The sequence below is a fragment of the Oncorhynchus kisutch genome, linkage group LG27, assembly GCF_002021735.2.
Source record: "Oncorhynchus kisutch isolate 150728-3 linkage group LG27, Okis_V2, whole genome shotgun sequence".
NCBI classification, from domain to species: Eukaryota; Metazoa; Chordata; class Actinopteri; order Salmoniformes; family Salmonidae; genus Oncorhynchus; species Oncorhynchus kisutch.
Window position 1 is genome coordinate 3,541,342 of NC_034200.2, and position 19,486 is coordinate 3,560,827.

Below are 19,486 nucleotides of genomic sequence, written 5' to 3' on the forward strand. Positions count from 1 at the left end.
GATGCCACCCGTTAGATAAAATACCAAACGGTTCCGTATTTCACTGAAATAATAAACGTTTTGTTTTCTAAATGATAGTTTCCAGATTCGACCATATTAATGACCAAAGGCTCGTATTTCTGTGTTATTATTTATGTGTTATTATGTTATAATTAAGTCTATGATTTGATAGAGCAGTCTGACTGAGCGATGGTAGGCAGCAGCAGGCTCGTAAGCATTCATTCAAACAGCACTTTCGTGCATTTTTCCAGTAACTCTTCGCAAGCACAGTGCTGTTTATGACTTCAAGCCTATCAGCCTAATGGCTGGTGTAACCGATGTGAAATGGCTTGCTAGTTAGCAGGGTGCGCGCTAATAGCGTTTCAAACGTCACTCGCTCTGAGACTTGGAGTAGTTATTCCCCTTGCTCTGCAAGGGCCGCGGCTTTTGTGGAGCGATGGGTAACGCTGCTTTGAGTGTGGCTGTTGTCGATGTGTTCCTGGTTCGAGCCCAGGTAGGGCCAGGAGAGGGATGGAAGCTATACTGTTAAACTGGCAATACTATAGTGCCTATAAGAACATCCAATAGTCAATAGTATAGAGAGAAATAGTCCTATATTAACTACAACCTAAAACCTCTTACCTTGAAATATTGAAGTCTCATGTTAAAAGGAACCACCAACTTTCATATGTTCTCATGTTCTGAGCAAGGAACTGAAATGTTAGCTTTTTTACATGGCACATATTGCACTTTTACTTCTCCAACACTTTGTTTTTGCATTATTTAAACCAAATTGAACATTTCATTATTTATTTGAGATTAAATGGATTTTTATTGATGTATTATATTAAGTTCAAATAAGTGTTCATTCAGTATTGTTGTAATTGTTATATTTGCAAATACATTTTTTTTTAATTAATCGGACGATTAATCGGTATCGGCTTTCGGGGTCCTCCAATAATCGGTATCGGCGTTGAAAAATCATAATCGGTCGACCTTTACTTGGAACGCCTTACAAAATACTTTTAAACTGGAAGAACTTTTCCCGATTGGTGTTTTTAAATCATTGATGAAGGATTTGAGGCTGATTCCCTGACCTGTCAAAGTTTTTAAATCATGGATGAAGGATTTGAGGCTGATTCCCTGACCTGTCAAAGTTTTTAAATCATTGATGAAGGATTTGAGGCTGATTCCCTGACCTGTCAAAGTTTTTAAATCATTGATGAAGGATTTGAGGCTGATTCCCTGACCTGTCAAAGTTTTTAAATCATTGATGAAGGATTTGAGGCTGATTCCCTGACCTGTCAAAGTTTTTAAATCATTGATGAAGGATTTGATTCCCTGACCTGTCAAAGTTTTTAAATCATTGATGAAGGATTTGATTCCCTGACCTGTCAAAGTTTTTAAATCATTGATGAAGGATTTGATTCCCTGACCTGTCAAAGTTTTTAAATCATTGATGAAGGATTTGATTCCCTGACCTGTCAAAGTTTTTAAATCATTGATGAAGGATTTGATTCCCTGACCTGTCAAAGTTTTTAAATCATTGATGAAGGATTTGATTCCCTGACCTGTCAAAGTTTTTAAATCATTGATGAAGGATTTGATTCCCTGACCTGTCAAAGTTTTTAAATCATTGATGAAGGATTTGATTCCCTGACCTGTCAAAGTTTTTAAATCATTGATGAAGGATTTGATTCCCTGACCTGTCAAAGTTTTTAAATCATTGATGAAGGATTTGAGGCCCTGACCTGTCAAAGTTTTTAAATCATTGATGAAGGATTTGAGGCTGATTCCCTGTCAAAGTTTTTAAATCAGCTGTTTTATTGTTATACTCTTGTGAATGTTATAGTTTTTTTACTAGAATACCTGTAGTTTTTCATGTTGTCTGTCTGTAATTGTGTAATGACTTGGTGCTGCCTATCTTGGCCAGGATGCTCTTGAAAAAGAGATTTCAAATCTCAATGAGCCCATCCTGGTTAAATAAAAGGTTAAATAAATGTAATTTTTTAAATAAAAATAAATCCGTTCAAACTCTATTATCGGATGATGACAAGGGTGGGGATCAAATGGATTAGTTTGACCCAAAAAAGGTTTGTTAAATTTATGGATAAATGGGTTGGTGATGCAAAATCTCTGGTCACTGAACATCACCCTGAAATAGATGCCGATGACAGTGCATCACAAAACCCAGAGGAGATCCTCAGAGGCTTCCTCCACAACTTCAAGTAGTATAAGAGCTGCTCTATTGGCCAAGGCAGAAGCACTCAGAAGCAGGAATACTAGCTGTGCTAAACGCTAAAAAGGAAAACCTGGAAATGCAAGCCCATCTAATGCCAAAGTAAAAGTTCTGGAAAAACATGAAGATTCCTTACAAATGGGGCCAAAGACACAAAAGGATTTGCATGAATTTATATCATGAGGAGTTCAGAATAATGAGGCCACGTAGAACCCTGGAAAAGGTCAATCCGTCTTCTGTGGAGAACTCACCAGATGAGGATGAAATGTACACTAGTCCTCACCTGAACCCGCAGTCAAGATGTATGGCCTAGGAGTAGCCACCAGCATATATCATCATGGCCAACAGGTGGCACCAATATGCCAAACAATTTATATACTTTATATATTTGCTGCTGTTCTACACAGACAAAGCAAAGTGACTGAACACATTGTCAAGCAGCAAAGGTTGTCACTACTTCCTGTCAGAGAAATTCCAGTCATTCATAAGAGCCTTTGAGCACAGTATAGACAGCAAAGCTGACAGGAGTCAAGACAAGATTTATTTCTTACAAATGGTCAAGCAAGAGAACTAGTCTGCAGCTGTCATCATATGGAAGCTGGGGTGGGTTACAGGGAAGCTAGGAGGCTATTAGAACAGCATTTTGGAACTGCTTACATGGAGAATTGGGCTGGTCTGCCATTGAAACTGAGGATGGTAATTGTATTTATTTAATTTAACTAGGCAAGTCAGCTCTTCACACAAATGCACTTTTCGTGCAAGGATGCTGCAATGCTATACAACATATTGGATTTATGGATTAAGTGAATAGCACCTCAAACTTGAGTTCTGTAGCCTGTGATATTCAAGAATGAACTAACCTTGTGCTTTTCATTGAGAGGCAGATATCCAAGACCCTTTAATTGGGAATAGAACTCCAAAACCCATACTGTCAAACCAAAGCTTCAGCTGAAGTCAGGAAGCTATGCAACACTTGGTCTGACAAGCTTCTCCGTACGGAATGTTGCTGAGCTGCCGGTATATAAAAACTCGGAAAAAAACACCCAGTGTGCTACACACGCTAAAGGACAGGGTTGAAAGGTCTTCCAGAGAGTCTGCTGGAGAGACAACAGAGGACACTGTGTGCAATGCTATGGTTTCTCTTTCCACAAGTGGCCACACTGGGGTCGGCAACAAAGGCTGTCGTCTCGCCATCGTGCCTGTGCAAATCAAACGTACTAAAGAAAACAAAATCATACAGACCTATGAGTTTTTATATACCGGCAGCTCAGCAACATTCTGTACGGAGAAGCTTGTCAGACCTCAACGTCAGGGGAAAGACAACGGGCATTCTGGTAAAGACAATGGGACAGAGGAAACCAGTGGGCTGTTACAAAACAAATGGACTTGAGGTATGTGGTCTTCAAACTTCCAGAAGTATATATACACTCATAGAGAAATTCTCATCACAAAGGAAATCAAGATCACATCAGCAATGGTCAAATTTGAATGAGGTCAATCTTGATGCAAATGTGGGACTTCTCATTGGTGTAACCGGTGTCTTACGAACGAAAAGAGCTCCTAGATATCAGGACAGCGATCACCCAGTACTGAAGGAATAAATACTCTCTTTAACGAGCCGGAAGGGAAGCATTTACTACAGACGCCTGACAGGGCCCTCATCCCCATCATTCACAGGAGAAAGAGATGGAGATATCGGGGGTAAAGGTCTGGGTTTCTTGTAAGGAACCGACGGCGAGCGGGTAATCTTCCTTTATTTTATTTTTTTGACTTTGCAAGTCAGTTAATAACAAATTCTTATTTACGATGACGGCCTACCGGGGAACAGTGGGTTGTTCAGGGGCAGAATGAAAGATTTGTACCGTGTCAGCTCGGGGATTCGATCCAGCAACCTTTCGATTACTGGCCCAATGCTCTAACCACTAGGCTACCTGCCACTCCTTTACTAAATCGGTCCTATAAGCCAAAGTACAATCCATGAAAAATAAAATAGACGAACTACGATCACGTATATCCTACCAACGGGACATTAAAAGCCGTAATATCTTATGTTCCACCGAGTCGTGGCTAAACAATGACATGAATAACATACAGCTGACGTGTTTTAAGCTTTTCGCCAGGACAGAACAGTGTCCTCTGGTAAGACAAGGGATGGCGGTCTATGAATATTTGCAAACAACAGCTGGTGCACAAAATTTAAGGAAGTCTCGAGCTTTTGCTCACCTGAAGTAGAGTATCTCATGATAAGCTGTAGACCACACTATTCACCAAGAGAGATTTCATCTATATTCTTAGTAGCTGTCTATTTACCACCACAAACTGATGCTGGCACTCAATGAGGTGTATATGGCCATAAACAAACAGGAAAACACACAGAAGCGGCGCGCCTAGTGGCCGGGGACTTTGATGCAGGGAAACTTAAATCAGTTTCACCTCATTTCTATCAGCATGTTAAATGTGCAACCAGAGGGAAAACAACTCCAGACCACCTTGACTTCACACAGAGACGCGTACAAAGCTCTCCCTCCATTTGGCAAATCTGACCATAAGACTATCCTCCTGATTCCTGCTTACAAGCAAAAACTAAAGCAGGAAGCACCAGTGACTCGGTCAATAAGAAAGTGGTCAGATGAAGCTTCAATACAGGACTGATTTGCTAGCACAGACTGGAATATGATCCGGGATTCTTCTGATGAAATTGAGGAGTACACCACATCAGTCACTGGCTTCATCAATAAGTGCATCGATGACATCGTCCCCACAGTGACTGTACATACATACCCCAACCTGAAGCCATGGATTACAGTCAACATCCACAATGAAAGCTGCCGCTTTCAAGGAGCAGGACTCTAACCCGGACGCTTACAAAAAAATCCCACTCTGCCCTCAGAAGAACCATTAAACAGGCAAAGCATCAATACAGGACTAAGATTGAATTCTACTACACTGGCTCCGACACTTATCAGATGTGGCAGGATTTACAAACTATTACAGATTGAGCTGCACAGTGACACGAGCCTACCAGACCAGCTAAATGACTTCTATGCTAGCGTTGAGGCATGCATGAGAGCACCAGCTGTTCCGGACGACGCTGATCACGGTCTCCGTAGCCGATCTGAGTAAGACCTTTAAACAGGTCAACATTCATCATTCATATGGCCGCGGGGCTAGATGGATTACCAGGACATGTACTCCGAGCATGCGCTGACCAACAGGCAAGTGTCTTCACTGACATTTCCAACCTGTTCCTGACAGAGTCTGTAATACCAACATGTTTCATGCAGACCACCATAGTCTCTGTGCCCAAGAACACTAAGGCAACCTGCCTAAATGACTACGGACCCGTAGCACTCACGTCTGTAGCCATAAAGTGCTTTGAAAGGTTAGCCATGGCTCACATCAATACCATTATCCCAGAAACCCTCGACCCACTCCAATTTGCATACAACCCCAACAGATCCACAGATGATGCAATCTCTATTGCACTCCACACTGCCCTTTTCCACCTGGACAAAAGGAACACCTATGTGAGAATGCTATTCATTGACTACAGCTCAGCATTCAACACCATAGTGCCCTCAAAGATCATCAATAAGCTAAGGACCCTGGGACTAAACACCTCCCTCTGCAACTGAATCCTGGACTTCCGGACAGGCCGGCCCCAGGTGGAAAGGGTAGGTAACAACACATCTGCCATGCTGATCCATAACAGGGGGGCCCCTCAGTGGTGCGTGCTTAGTCCCCTCCTGTACTCCCTGTTCACCCATGACTGCATGACCAGGCAGGACTCCAACACCCTCATTAAGTTAGCAGACGACACAACAGTGGTAGGCTTGATCATAGACAACGATGAGACAGCCTATAGAGAGGTGGTCAGAGACCTGGCAGTGTGGACAACAGGAAAAGGAGGACTGAACACACCCCCATTCTCATCGACTGGGCTGTAGTGGAGCAGGTTGAGAGATTCAAGTTCATTGATGTCCACATCACAAACAAACTATCATGGTCCAAACACACCAAGGCAGTCATAAAGAGGGCACAACAAAGACTATCCTCAGTAGACTGAAAAGATTTGGCATGGGTGCTCAGGTCCTAAAAAAGTTGTATAGCTGCACCATCGAGAGCATCCTGGTTACATCACTGCCTGGTATGGCAACTGCTTAGCCTCCGACCTCAAGGCACTACAGAGGGTAATGCATACGGCCCAGTACATCACTGGAGCCAAGTTTCCTGCCATCCAGGACCTCTACACCATTTCCTTTGATTTGAATAAATGGTCTTCCTTATGTTGTCACCAGGAGTCACAAGCTATAGCACAATATAAGCCACACTGCTTCTTGACACACTGCTCGCTTAACCCGGAAGCCAGCCACACCAACATGTCGGAGGAAACACCATCCAGCTGGCGACCGAGTCAGCTTGCAGGTGACCTTGCCTGCCACAAGGAGTCGCTAGAGCGCAATGGAACAAGGAAATGCAATGTGACACAGCCTGGGATTGAACCCGGGACTGTAGTTATGACTCAAGCACCACCCGGGAAGCCCTTCAGTTTTTTATTTTTAATACATTTGTCAAAATTAATAAAACAGTTTTTGCTTCATCATCATAGGATATTGTGTGTAGATAGTTTTTTCCCCTGAACAATTTAATCCATTTTAGAATAAGGCTGTAACATAACAAAATGTGGAAAATGTCAATTGGTCTAAATACTTTTCAAACGCAAGGTATATACTGTATTCTAGTCATTGAACACTGGTCACTTTAATAATGTTACATACAAAACACACCACTATATGTAGATATAAATATATGTACATATAATATATATAAATATTCCAGCCACGTTCTGATATTTCTTAATTTCAGTAGAGCACAGTGCAGTACAATACAGTACTTACTGTATTGTACTGTACTGTGCTCAACTCACTGTACAGTATGGTGCTGTACTGGTCTGTACTCAATACTGTGCTATCCAAACATCAATGATGGGTTTGGATTTGGTCCAGTCAGTCTGTGGACGTTAACATCCAGGCCAGGGTGGACTGACCAAATGTCAAGTATATTTCACCTCGGTTGGTACTCAGTGGGTGAGGATGCTGGTTACATTAAACGTAAAGAGAAGAGGCTCATGGGTAGGTGTCAGTAAGATCCAGGAGAGATGACGCACACACATACACTACCGTTCAAAAGTTCGGGTCACTTAGAAAGTTGCAAAATTAATAGGAAATATAGTCAAGATGTTGACAAGGTTATAAATAATGATTTTTAATTGAAATGACAATTGTGTCCTTCAAACTTTGCTTTCATCACAGAATCCTCCATTTGCAGAAATTACAGCCTTGCAGACCTTTGGCATTCTAGTTGTCAATTTGTTGAGGTAATCTGAAGAGATCACCCCATGCTTTCTGAAGCACCTCCCACAAATTGTATTGGCTTGATGGGCACTTCTTATGTACCATACGGTCAAGCTGGTCCCACAACAGCTCAATGGGGTTGAGATCCGGTGAATGTGCTGGCTACTCCATTATAGACAGAATACCAGCTGACTGCTTCTTCCCTAAATAGTTCTTGCATCGTTTGGCGCTGTGCTTTGGATCACTGTTCTGTTGTAGGAGGAAATTGGCTCCAATTAAGCACCGTCCACAAGGTTTGGCATGGCGTTGCAAAATGGAGTGACAGCCTTCTTTCTTCAAGATCCCTTTTACCCTGTACAAATCTCCCTCTTTACCACTACCAAAGCACCCCCAGACCATCACATTGCCTCCACCATGCTTGACAGATGGTTCACTCCTCCAGCATCTTTTCATTTTTTCTGAACTCATGAATGTTCTTCTTTGTGATCTGAACACCTCAAACTTAGATTTGTCTGTCCATAACACTTTTTCCCAATCTTCCTCTGTGCTGGTCTTCTAGGCAGAGTTACTCTGTCCAGTGTCCGTGTTCTTTTGAGCATCTTAATCTTCTATTTTTATTGGCTAGTCTGAGATATGGCTTTTTCTTTGCAACTCTGTCTAGAAGGACAGCATCCGGAGTCGCCTCTTCACTGTTGATGTTGAGACTGGTGTTTTGCGGGTACTATTTAATGAAGCTGCCAGTTGAGGACTTGTGAGGCGTCTGTTTCTCAAACTAGACACTAATGTACTTGTCTTCATGCTCAGTTGTGCACCGGGGCCTCCCACTCCTCTTTCTATTCTGGTTAGAGCCAGTTTGCGCTGTTCTGGGAAAGGAACCGTTCACAGTGTTGTACGAGATCTTCAGTTTCTTGGCAACTTCTCGCATGGAATAGCCTTAATTTCTCAGAACAAGAATAGACTGATGAGTTTCAGAAGAAAGGTCTTTGTTTCTGGCCATTTTGAGCCTGCAATCGAACCCACAAATGTTGATGCTCCAGATACTCACCTAGTCTAAAGAAGGCCAGGTTTATTGCTTCTTTAAATCCGTACAACAGTTTTCAGCTGTGCTAACATAATTGCAAAAGGGTTTTCTAATGATCAATTAGCCTTTAAAAATGATAAACTTGGATTAGGTAACATTCCATTGGAACATGGGAGTATTGGTTGCTGATAATGGGCATATGTAAACCTATGTAGATAAGCCGTTTTCAGCTACAATAGTCATTTACAACATTATGTGTCTACACTGTAATTCTGATCAATTTGATATTTTAATGGCCAATATTTTTTTTGCTTTTCTTTCAAAACAATAAGGACATTAATAAGTGACAAACTTTTGAACGTTAGTGTTTGTGCATGCACACACACACAGTACCAGTCAAACGTTTGGACACAACTACTCATTCCAGGGTTTTTCCTTTATTTGTACTATTTTCTACATTGTAGAATAATAGTGAAGAAACTAAACTATGAAATAACACATATGGAATCATGTAAACCAAAAAAGTGTTAACTTGTAATGGCTGGGGGGCAGCATTGAGTAGCTTGGATGAATACGGTGCCCAGAGTAAACTACCTGCTACTCAGGCCCAGAAGCTAAGATATGCATATTATTAGTAGATGTGGATAGAAAACACTCTGAAGTGTCTAAAACGGTTTGAATCATGTCTTTGAGTATACCAGAACTTATGTAGCAGGCAAAACCCCAAGGACAAATCATTCAGATTTTTTTTTTGAGGTCACTGTCTATTCAATGAGTTTTCATTGGGAAACTAGATTTCTAAGGGACTTGTTTGCAGCTTCCACTGGATGTCACCAGTCTTTAAAAATTGGTTGAGGTTATGCCTTTGTGTAATGAAGAAGTACGGCCATCTTGAATGACTGTCACGTTATGTGTACTGTTTGCGCAAGACCAGAAAGGTAGCGTTAGTTTGTGGTCTTCCTGTATTGAACACAGATAGTCCCGTATACAATTTGATAGATTATTAACGTAAAAAAATACCTAAAGTTGTATTACAAAAGTAGTTTAAAATGTTTTGGCAAAGTTAACTTTGGTAACTTTTGAGATATTTTGTAATGACGTTCCGCAAATTGGAAGCTGTGTTTTTCTGGATCAAACGCGCCAAATAAATGGTCATTTTGGATTATATATTTACGGAATTAATCGAACAAAAGGACACTTTGTGATGTTTATGGGACATATTGGAGTGCCAACAAAAGAAGCTCATCAAAGATAAGGCATGATTTATATTTTATTTCTGCGTTTTGTGTAGCGCCTGCAGGGTTGAAATATGCTTTCTCTCTTTGTTTACTGTTGTGCTATCATCAGATAATAGCATCTTATGCTTTTGCCGAAAGCCTTTTTGAAATCTGACATGTTGGCTGGATTCACAACGAGTGTAGCTTTAATTTGGTATCTTACATGTGTGATTTAATGAAAGTTAGATTTTTTATAGTATTTTATTTGAATTTGGCACTCTACATTTTCCTTGGCTATTGGCCAAGAGGGACGCAAGCGTCCCCCCTATCCCAGAGAGGATAACAGAACTCATATGGCAGGCAAAAACCTGAGAAAAAATCTAAACAGGAAGTGGGAAATCTGAGGTTTGTAGGTTCTCAAGTCTTCGCTTAACCAATATACAGTGTAAAATTTGGTCCGATTGCACTTCCTAAGGCTTCCACTAGATGTCAACAGTCTTTGGAACCTTGTTTCAGGCTTCTACTGTGAAGGGGGAGCGAATAAGAGCTGTTTGATTAAGAGGTCTGGCAGAATGCCATGAGCTAAGTCTCGCGCATGGCCAAGAGCATGCGCTGCGTTCCTTTGCATTTCTAAATACAAAGGAATTGTCCGGTTGGAACATTATTTAAGATTTATGTTAAAAACATCCTAAAGATTGATTCTATACATCGTTTGACATGTTTCTACGAACTGTAATATAACTTTTTGACTTTGTCTGGACTAAGTGCCTGCGCCTCGTGAATTTGGATTTGTGAACTAAATGCGCGAACAAAAAGGAGGTATTTGGACATAAATGGGCTTTATCGAACAAAACAAACATTTATTGTGGAACTGGGATTCCTGGGAGTGCATTCTGATGAAGATCATCAAAGGTAAGTGAATATTTATAATGCTATTTCTGACTTCTGTTGACTCCACAACATGGCGGGTATCTGTATGGCTTGTTTTGGTGCCTGAGCGCTGTACTCAGATTATTGCATGGTGTGCTTTTTCTGTAAAGCTTTTTTTAAATCTGACACAGCGGTTGCATTAAGGAGAAGTATATCTATAAATTCATGCATAACACTTGTATCTTCATCAACATTTATGATGAGTATTTCTGTAAATTGATGTGGCTCTCTGCAAAATCACCAGATGTTTTGGAAGCAAAACATTACTGAACATAACGCACCAATGTAAACTGAGATTTTTGGATATAAATATTAACGTTATCGAACAAAACATACATGTTTTGTGTAACATGAAGTCCTATGAGTGTCATCTGATGAAGATCATCAAAGGTTAGTGATTAATTTTCTCTTTCTGCTTTTTGTGACTCCTCTCTTTGGCTGGAAAAATGGCTGTGTTTTTCTGTGACTAGGTGCTGACCTAACATAATCGCATGGTATGCTTTCGTCGTAAAGCCTTTTTGAAATCGGACACTGTGTGGGATTAACAACAAGTTTATTTTTAAAATGGTGTATAATACTTGTATGTTTGAGGAATTGTAATTATGAGATATCTGTTGTTTGAATTTGGCGCCCTGCAATATCACTGGCTGTTGTCAAATCGATCCCGTTAACGTGATTTCAGCCGTAAGAAGTTAAACAAATGAAAATATATTTTATATTTTATATTCTTCAAAGTAGCCACCCTTGATGACAGCGTTGCACACTTGAGGTCAGGTGATTGTGGAGGTCAGATCATTAGGAGCACTCCATCGCTCTCCTTCTTGGTGAAATAGCCCTTACACAGCCTGGAGGTGTGTTGATGTCATTGTCCTGTTGAAAAACAAATGATAGTGGGACTAAGCGCAAACCAAAATACTGTGGTGGTCATGCTGGTTAAGTGTGCCTTGAATTCTAAATAAATCACAAACAGTGTCACCAGCAAAGCACCCCCACACCTCCTCCTCCATGCTTCAAGGTGGGAACCACACATGCGGAGATCACCCGTTCACCTACTCTGCGTCTCACAAAGACACGGCACTTGGAACCAAAAATCTCAAATTTGGACTCATCAGACCAAAGTACAGATTTCCTCCGGTCTAATCTCCATTGCTCATGTTTCTTGGCCCAAGTAAGTCTCTTATTATTATTGGTGTTCTTTAGTAGTGGTTCTTTGCAGCAATTCAACCATGAAGGCCTGATTCCACAGTCTCTTCTGAACAGTTGATGTTGAGATTTGTCTGTAACTTGAACTCTGTGAAGCATTTATTTAGGCTGCAATTTCTGAGGCTGGTAACTCTAATGAACTTATCCTCTGAAGCAGAGGTAACTCTGGGTCTTCCTTTCCTGTGGCGGTCCTCATGAGAGCCAGTTTCATCATAGCGCTGGATGGTTTTTGCAACTGCACTTGAGCTATTCTTGCCATAATATGGACCAAATTGGACTATGTTCTGTATACCACCCCTACAACACAACTGATTGGCTCAAACGCATTAAGGAAAGAATGAAATTCACACAAATGAACTTAACAAGACATAATTTAAATGCATTCCAGGTGACTTCCTCATGAGAGAATGCCAAGAGTGTGCAAAGCTGTCAAGACAAAGGGTGGCTACTTTGAAGAATATCAAATATTTTTTAATTTTGTTTAACACTTTTTTGCCAACTACATGATTCCATATGTGTTATGTCATAGTTTTGATGTCTTCACTATTATTCTACAATGTAGAAAATAGTAAAAATGTAAGAAAAACCCTGAAATGAGTAGGTGTGTCCAAACTTTTGACTTGTACTGTGTATATAAACTCAGCATAAAAAGAAACATCCCTTTATCATCAGGACAAAGATAATTTCAAAGATAATTCATAAAAATAACTTCACAGTTCTTCATTTTAAAGGGTTTAAAAACAGTTTTCCATGCTTGTTCAATGACCCTTTCACAATTAATGTACACGCACCTGTGGAACGGTTATTAAGACACTAACAACTTACAGACGGTAGGCAATTAAGGTCACAGTTATGAAAACTTAGGACACTCAACAGGCCTTTCTACTGACTCTGAAAAACACCATCAGAAAGATGCCCAGGGTCCCTGTTCATCTGGGCGAACGCGCTTTAGGCATGCTGCAAGGAGGCATGAGGACTGCAGATGTGGCCAGGGCAATAAATTGCAATGTCTGTACTGTGAGACGCCTAAGACAGCGCTACAGGGAGACAGGACGGACAGCTGATCGTCCTCGCAGTGTCAGAAACCGTGTAACAACACCTGCACAGAATCGGTACATCCGAACATCACACCTGCGGGACAGGTACAGGATGGCAACAACAACTGAACGAGTTACAGCAGGAACGCACAATCCCTCCATCAGTGCTCAGACTGTCCACAATAGGCTGAGAGAGGCTGGACTGAGGTCTTGTAGGCCGGTTGCAAGGCAGGTCCTCACCAGACATCACCGGCAACAACCTATGGGCACAAACCCACTGTCGCTGGACAGACAGGACTGGCAAAATGTGCTCTTCACTGACGAGTCGCAGTTTTGTCTCACCTGGGGTGATGGTCGGATTTGCGTTTATCGTCGAAGGAATGAGTGTTACACCGAGGCCTGTACTCTGGAGCGGGATCGATTTGGAGGTGGAGGGTCCGTCATGGTCTGGGGCGGTGTGTCACAGCATCATCGGACTGAGCTTGTTGTCATCGCAGGCAATCTCAACGGTGTGCGTTACAGGGAAGATATCCTCCTCGCTCATCCTGACATGACCCTCCAGCATGACAATGTCACCAGTCATACTGCTCGTTCTGTGCGTGACTTCCTGCAAAACAGGAATGTCAGTGTTCTGCCACGGCCAGCGAAGAGCCCGGATCTCAATCCCATTGAGCACGTCTGGGACCTGTTGGATCGGAGGGTGAGGGCTAGGGCCATTCCCCCCCAGAATTGTCCGGGAACTTGTGGGTGCCTTGGTGGAAGAGTGGAGTAACATCTCACAGCAAGAACTGGCAAATCTGGTGCAGTCCATGAGGAGATGCACTGCAGTACTTAATGCAGCTGGTGGCCACAACAGACTGTTACTTTTGATTTTGACCCCCACTTTGTTCAGGGACACATTATTCCATTTCTGTTAGTCACATGTCTGTGGAACTTGTTCAGTTTATGTCTCAGTTGTTGAATCTTATGTTCATACAAATATTTACACATGTTAAGTTTGCTGAAAATAAACACAGTTGACAGTGAGAGGATGTTTCTTTTTTTGCTGAGTTATAAATATATATATCCTGTCTCAGCCTCCAGTATTTATGCTGCAGTAGTTTATGTGTTGGGGGGCTGGGGTCAGTTTGTTATATCTGGAGTACGACTCCTGTCCTATTCGGTGTCCTGTGTGAATCTAAGTGTGCGTTCTCTAATTCTCTCCTTCTCTCTTTCTTTCTCTCTCTCGGAGGACCTGAGCCCTAGGACCATGCCCCAGGACTACCTGACATGATGACACCTTGCTGTCCCCAGTCCACCTGGCCGTGCTGCTGCTCCAGTTTCAACTGTTCTGCCTTATTATTATTATTATTATTATTATTCGACCATGCTGGTCATTTATGAACATTTGAACATCTTGGCCATGTTCTGTTATAATCTCCACCCGGCACAGCCAGAAGAGGACTGGCCACCCCACATAGCCTGGTTCCTCTCTAGGTTTCTTCCTAGGTTTTGGCCTTTCTAGGGAGTTTTTCCTAGCCACCGTGCTTCTACACCTGCATTGCTTGCTGTTTGGGGTTTTAGGCTGGGTTTCTGTACAGAACTTTGAGATATCAGCTGATGTACGAAGGGCTATATAAATAAATTTGATTTTGATTTGATGAGAGCGAGAGTCCAGACTCGACTCCAGACTCAGACTGGTTTAACACCAGATGACAGAAAGACAAAGAAAAAAGTTATGAACTGAACATAACAGTATGGAAGGGAGGACAGTAGCAGGTGACCCAACAACGGAATTATGAGTTTTAATCACTTCAAAAACAACATTTATATTGGTAAAATCACTATAACTAATTGATAAGTCTACATAACTTGATACTTCTGTGAACTTTCATTATTCTCCCTCATGAGGGAGAGAAATTTGAAAATATCTTAAAGTGGGTTTTTGGAAATGGAATTTCAAGGCAAAGGGCAATGTTTCTTAAACTTACAAAATGCAAAAATGTTATCCAAATCGAAATACAAAAAGTGTTCATATTAGTTGGCAGGGGTCTTTAACAACATTGTGCTTTGATGTATTTCTGAAGACTTTTTCTGGTAGATGTTTTCTAAGACCCCTTTTCCATGTGTTTCTTCAGAAATCAAAGCCTTTACTTATTTTTAAGATGTAAAATGGTTGAAATGTATCTAAGCCTTCATTTCCCAAAAATATATACTCTTAGCATTCATTTTACACCCATTTTGATATGCTCCTATGAACTTCACATTTTGGTGATCATGGGTCCTTTTACATGAAAATGCCCATAGGCTATATCTAAATTGATTGAAAAAATATTAAATGATATGTTGTGCTCCTAACTTGAAGACCCAGTGCAGTCAAAAACATGATTGTCCTGTGTTTGATATATATTTCCACACTATAAGGTTGGAATAATACTGGGAAATTGATGATGCCCTTTCAGTGTAAGAGCTCTTTGAAAAGACTGCCTGAAATGGCAGCCTGTTTAGGCCTGCCAAGTGATACAAAGTCTCTACTCTGCTACTCTCCACCCTAGTCCATATTACAATGTGCCCAGAATGTCTTACTGAATAGCCTAGTGGTTAGAGCGTTGGACCAGTAACCGAAAGGTTGCTGGATCGAATCTCGAGCTGACAAGGTAAAAATGTATTGTTCTGCCCCTGACCAAGGCAGTTGACCCACTGTTCCCCGGGCACCGAAGATGTGGATGCCGATTAAGGCAGCCCCCTGCACCTCTCTGATTCAGAGGAGTTGGGTTAAATGCATTACACATTTAAGTTGCATAACTGACTAGGTATCCACCTTTCCCTATAAGGTCCCCCTGATTAAAGAAGCCCCCGTCAGAGAAGAAGAGGCAAAGCAATAGATTGGACTCGCCAAAATAAGCCCAATGCGTTTCTATGGGCTTATTGCTGGGGCGGAAACATGAGCATCTTGTCATTGTATACAGATCTCTGTCCCCATTAGGGTGCTTATTATTAATGCAACCATGTGATAACACATTGCAAAGAACCCCCAAAGCGATTGCTCTGACAAACAAATGATTGACCATTCCAGAACCTTTCTTTCATATTACTCTAGAATCCCTAAGATAAACCAGTCAGCACGACAGCAGGCAGATAGCCTTATCATGCAAACCATTTTCATATGCTAATTGTTTTTCAAAAACAGGAGCCTGTAGCATACTACTTTGTTACACATAACTAGGGGCCTGAGTATTTCCTGACTATGTGACCTGAACAGGACCCATACCCAGAGGCTACTCTTAGCTACTCTTAGCTGACACTCTGGCTACAAGAATCCTCTGCATTATTGGCCTATATTTCACCAACCAAAGTGAGCCCAAAACTGACATAAGTGAACCAAAAAAAGCACTTTTAAAAAAAGCACTTTCCCGAGCAGCCGAAAGAAAACTGGACACACCCGAGGTGTACAGGAACCGGTCACTGACAACTGAACACAACTCACTGAATCTGTGCATGCCTTACAATACAGTGACTGGCTCAGATACTTTTGCACTGCATCAACCGACTCATACCGCTAGGGAGGAGAGAAAGTGTGTGCGAGTTTGTGTAAATGTGTGTGCGTTCAGCTTTAAGAGGAGGAAGACCATGGTCGTTGCAGAAGTAGGAAGATTACCAAGGACTATTTTGATACAGTAGAACACTGGCAGCCGGTAGGGTTAAGTGGCACGACTAGGGTAGGGGCTCAAATCAAGGCACCGTCCACCATTACGCCACCGTCTACCCCACATTAACCATCAAAATCCCGAACAGGCAAACTCCCCCCTTTAAAAAGAAACACAGCCCACGCTGTATTCTGACCGTTCGACCACAACATGTCTAGAAACCGCGCAACCGTGAAAATAACCTAGCTGCCAGCGAGCATAAATAATGCCAAGGAATTAGTATTGTCCACCTTGCCAGCTACCAGTACCTGTCCAGTTATTTATTTGCCTCCAAAAAAGTGAAACACCAACACGCAGTTCACGAAACCACAACTTGGTGCATTTAAGTTACATGAAAAGCTCAAATTGAGCTACGGTAGCGAGTTTTTTTTTGTTGCATTAGAAAATAAACCAGGTACCAGGACCAAGCCAATCTAGTAAATTACTAACCTAATGTAGCAGGCGTGAGAAACAAGTAGCTACTACGACGTTAGCCAGGGCTAGCTTGTCTTCGTTGGGGAGAATGCCAACTCCAAAACTGGCTAAATCTAGTCGCTTTCTATTTAAATAGTAGTATAACGTATTACATGTGTTAAGTACTTCGTGATAATGAATATTCGCACTAGCAAGCCATCTACCTGGGTTGACAAAAAAAGATGACTAAGTAACGAAGTGCTGCTCTAAAAATAATCCCAGTCCACGACAATCCAGATTGACAGTCTCTGTTCGATCAAACCCATTCTAAAATTAGATTGGCGAGGTGATATTAAAATACGAAATATTGTCAAACTATGTGTGTCCATAAGAATAAAGCCCGGAGATGCAACTTCTATAAACGTATGAAGCCCGTTCCCAACCGTAAACGCTTTCATTCTGCGGAGAAGTGCTACTTTTCAACAGCCCATCAGTTTCTCTATCGTCACAGATAGGTGGAGGAAGAGGAGCTGGCTCTCGATAACTCCAAATAAAAGGCTTCCCTCAATCCACTTCCCCCCAAAAAACTTCGGAACACCTCAATCAACTTACTCGGTCGATTCGACAGCGATCCGTCGACTGCGCTTCGTCCAAGGTATTTAGGGTGACAATTGCTGCAATTATTCGATGTATTTTTTTTAAAATTCAGGGTATACCCTGTATCTTTTCTGCCCTCCCCGCTACCGCCTCTGTTGCCAAATAGTGCGCTTCTCAACACACATGGAGCTGCGGCGTCACCGCAGTGGGCATGCGCCCTTCAACACGCCAGGGGGACCAAGTGCACATCTTAACACTGACCATCAAGGGTTAAAGCAGCACCACCATGCCAGGGTCCCTAGGTCTTGTGGTTGCTTCTTGCCTTCAATACCTGTAACAGGATCCGACTTGCTTTTCAGCCTACAATGGCCATATTGAGAACTTTAATATGTAGAACTGATCCCAGATCAGTTGCCATAGGCATGGGTCTGAGTAGCCCTATTCACATGCACAGTGATGGATGCCATATCCCCTTCTCTCTTCATAACAGGTCAGAAGATAATACAGAAACAAACTGTCTCTACATCAGCAATATCATACCATCGTGAATAGCCTGCCCTTGGGCATGTATGACTGAGACCCCACCTTTGGTGTAATGTTCATTTTCAGTCTTCAAATCTAGTTTATCTCCAAATGAGCAATGACCACAGCTCACCTAAATGCATGCTCTGTGTGAGAGGGAAGGGGGGAGTTTTTAGGTTTCCTCTACAAACACATATTGGATCAGATTAGTTTACTTTGCTCTGCCCAAATGCTAACCATACTGACCTTAGACCAGTGTGAACTTCATCCTACTCCAAAGTACTCAGGTTATGGGTGAAGTGGTGAGATAGATACACCAAAGAGCAGGGGGACCGGGGGAGGGACACTCAAAAAGGGAAATTCAAAGTGAATGCTTTATCAGCTAACTGTCCTGTTGTTTATCCCAAAAGACACAAAAGGAGGAGCCGGATGAAGTTGCCATAAACACTGATCTGAGGTCAGTTTTGTGTTTCCCCTCCTTAATGAAGGCGTCAGGTAGCCTAGCGCTTAAGAGCGTTGGACCTGTAACCAAAAGGTTGCTGGTTTGAATCCTTGAGCCGACTAGGTGAAAAATCTGTGTGCCCTTGAGCAAGGCACTTAACCCTAGTTGCTCCTGTAAATCGCTCTGGATAAGAGCGTCTGATAAATGACTCAAACGTAAATGTAATGTTAGTTATAGATTAGGCTGTGCCTATGGGTAACTCATACCTGGAGTACAAAAGGCCCCTGATATATCCTGTAAGCTGCAGTGTAGTCTTATCCTTGGCCCTAAGCTACTACACACATCTCTATCATCTCTTCACAGGTTCCTGTGTCTGCTAGTGTCGGAGTAAAGCCCTGTTGCTTGTTTATAATGCAGTGAATGGGGCCGTTGTCCCTTTGCCTGAATGATGTCAGACCTCTCCACTCTGCCGTCTCTGTTTGCCTGGTCTTTCCTTTCCTGTGAACAACCAGCAATATAGTCCTTGAGGCAATTGTGTGTGCTATGCTTTGGTGCCCGCCCCAGTGACTGAGAGCATACATTTTATGTACTTCTTCCAGCTCAAATTCTGTAACGAACCGCATGTGACACTCCGTCGCTCCGTTTGCGTAGGGTACTTAATGGTGGGATTCATCTATGTGGCATTAGGCTGAGACAAAAGCCTACAGCCCCCCAGGACTAGGAGCAAAGAGTAGGATATTACTATAGAAGACTACTGCAGACATTCAGGTTGCTTCTTTGTTCTGGTCTCTCAGTGAGAAACGACCTACTGCAGTCCGAGAAGCGACCCATCCATCGAAGACTGAATACCACTCTCTTCAGGCAGA

The 19,486-nt window shown here is 42.1% G+C and overlaps 1 protein-coding gene across 5 annotated transcripts in view; it reads right to left on the reverse strand.

Moving 5' to 3' along the window:
- Window positions 1-17,856, reverse strand: part of LOC109871994 (transcriptional repressor p66-alpha-like) — a 62,222-nt gene extending 44,366 nt beyond the window's left edge. For 2 of the 5 annotated variants that reach the window (XM_031806981.1, XM_031806980.1), the window contains exon 1: window positions 17,672-17,856. The gene's annotated coding sequence lies outside the window, so the exon portion shown is untranslated. The remainder of the gene's footprint in view (window positions 1-17,671) is intronic. The other 3 variants (XM_031806979.1, XM_020463055.2, XM_031806982.1) reach the window with 2 other exon arrangements.
- Window positions 17,857-19,486: the final 1,630 nt, after the last annotated feature.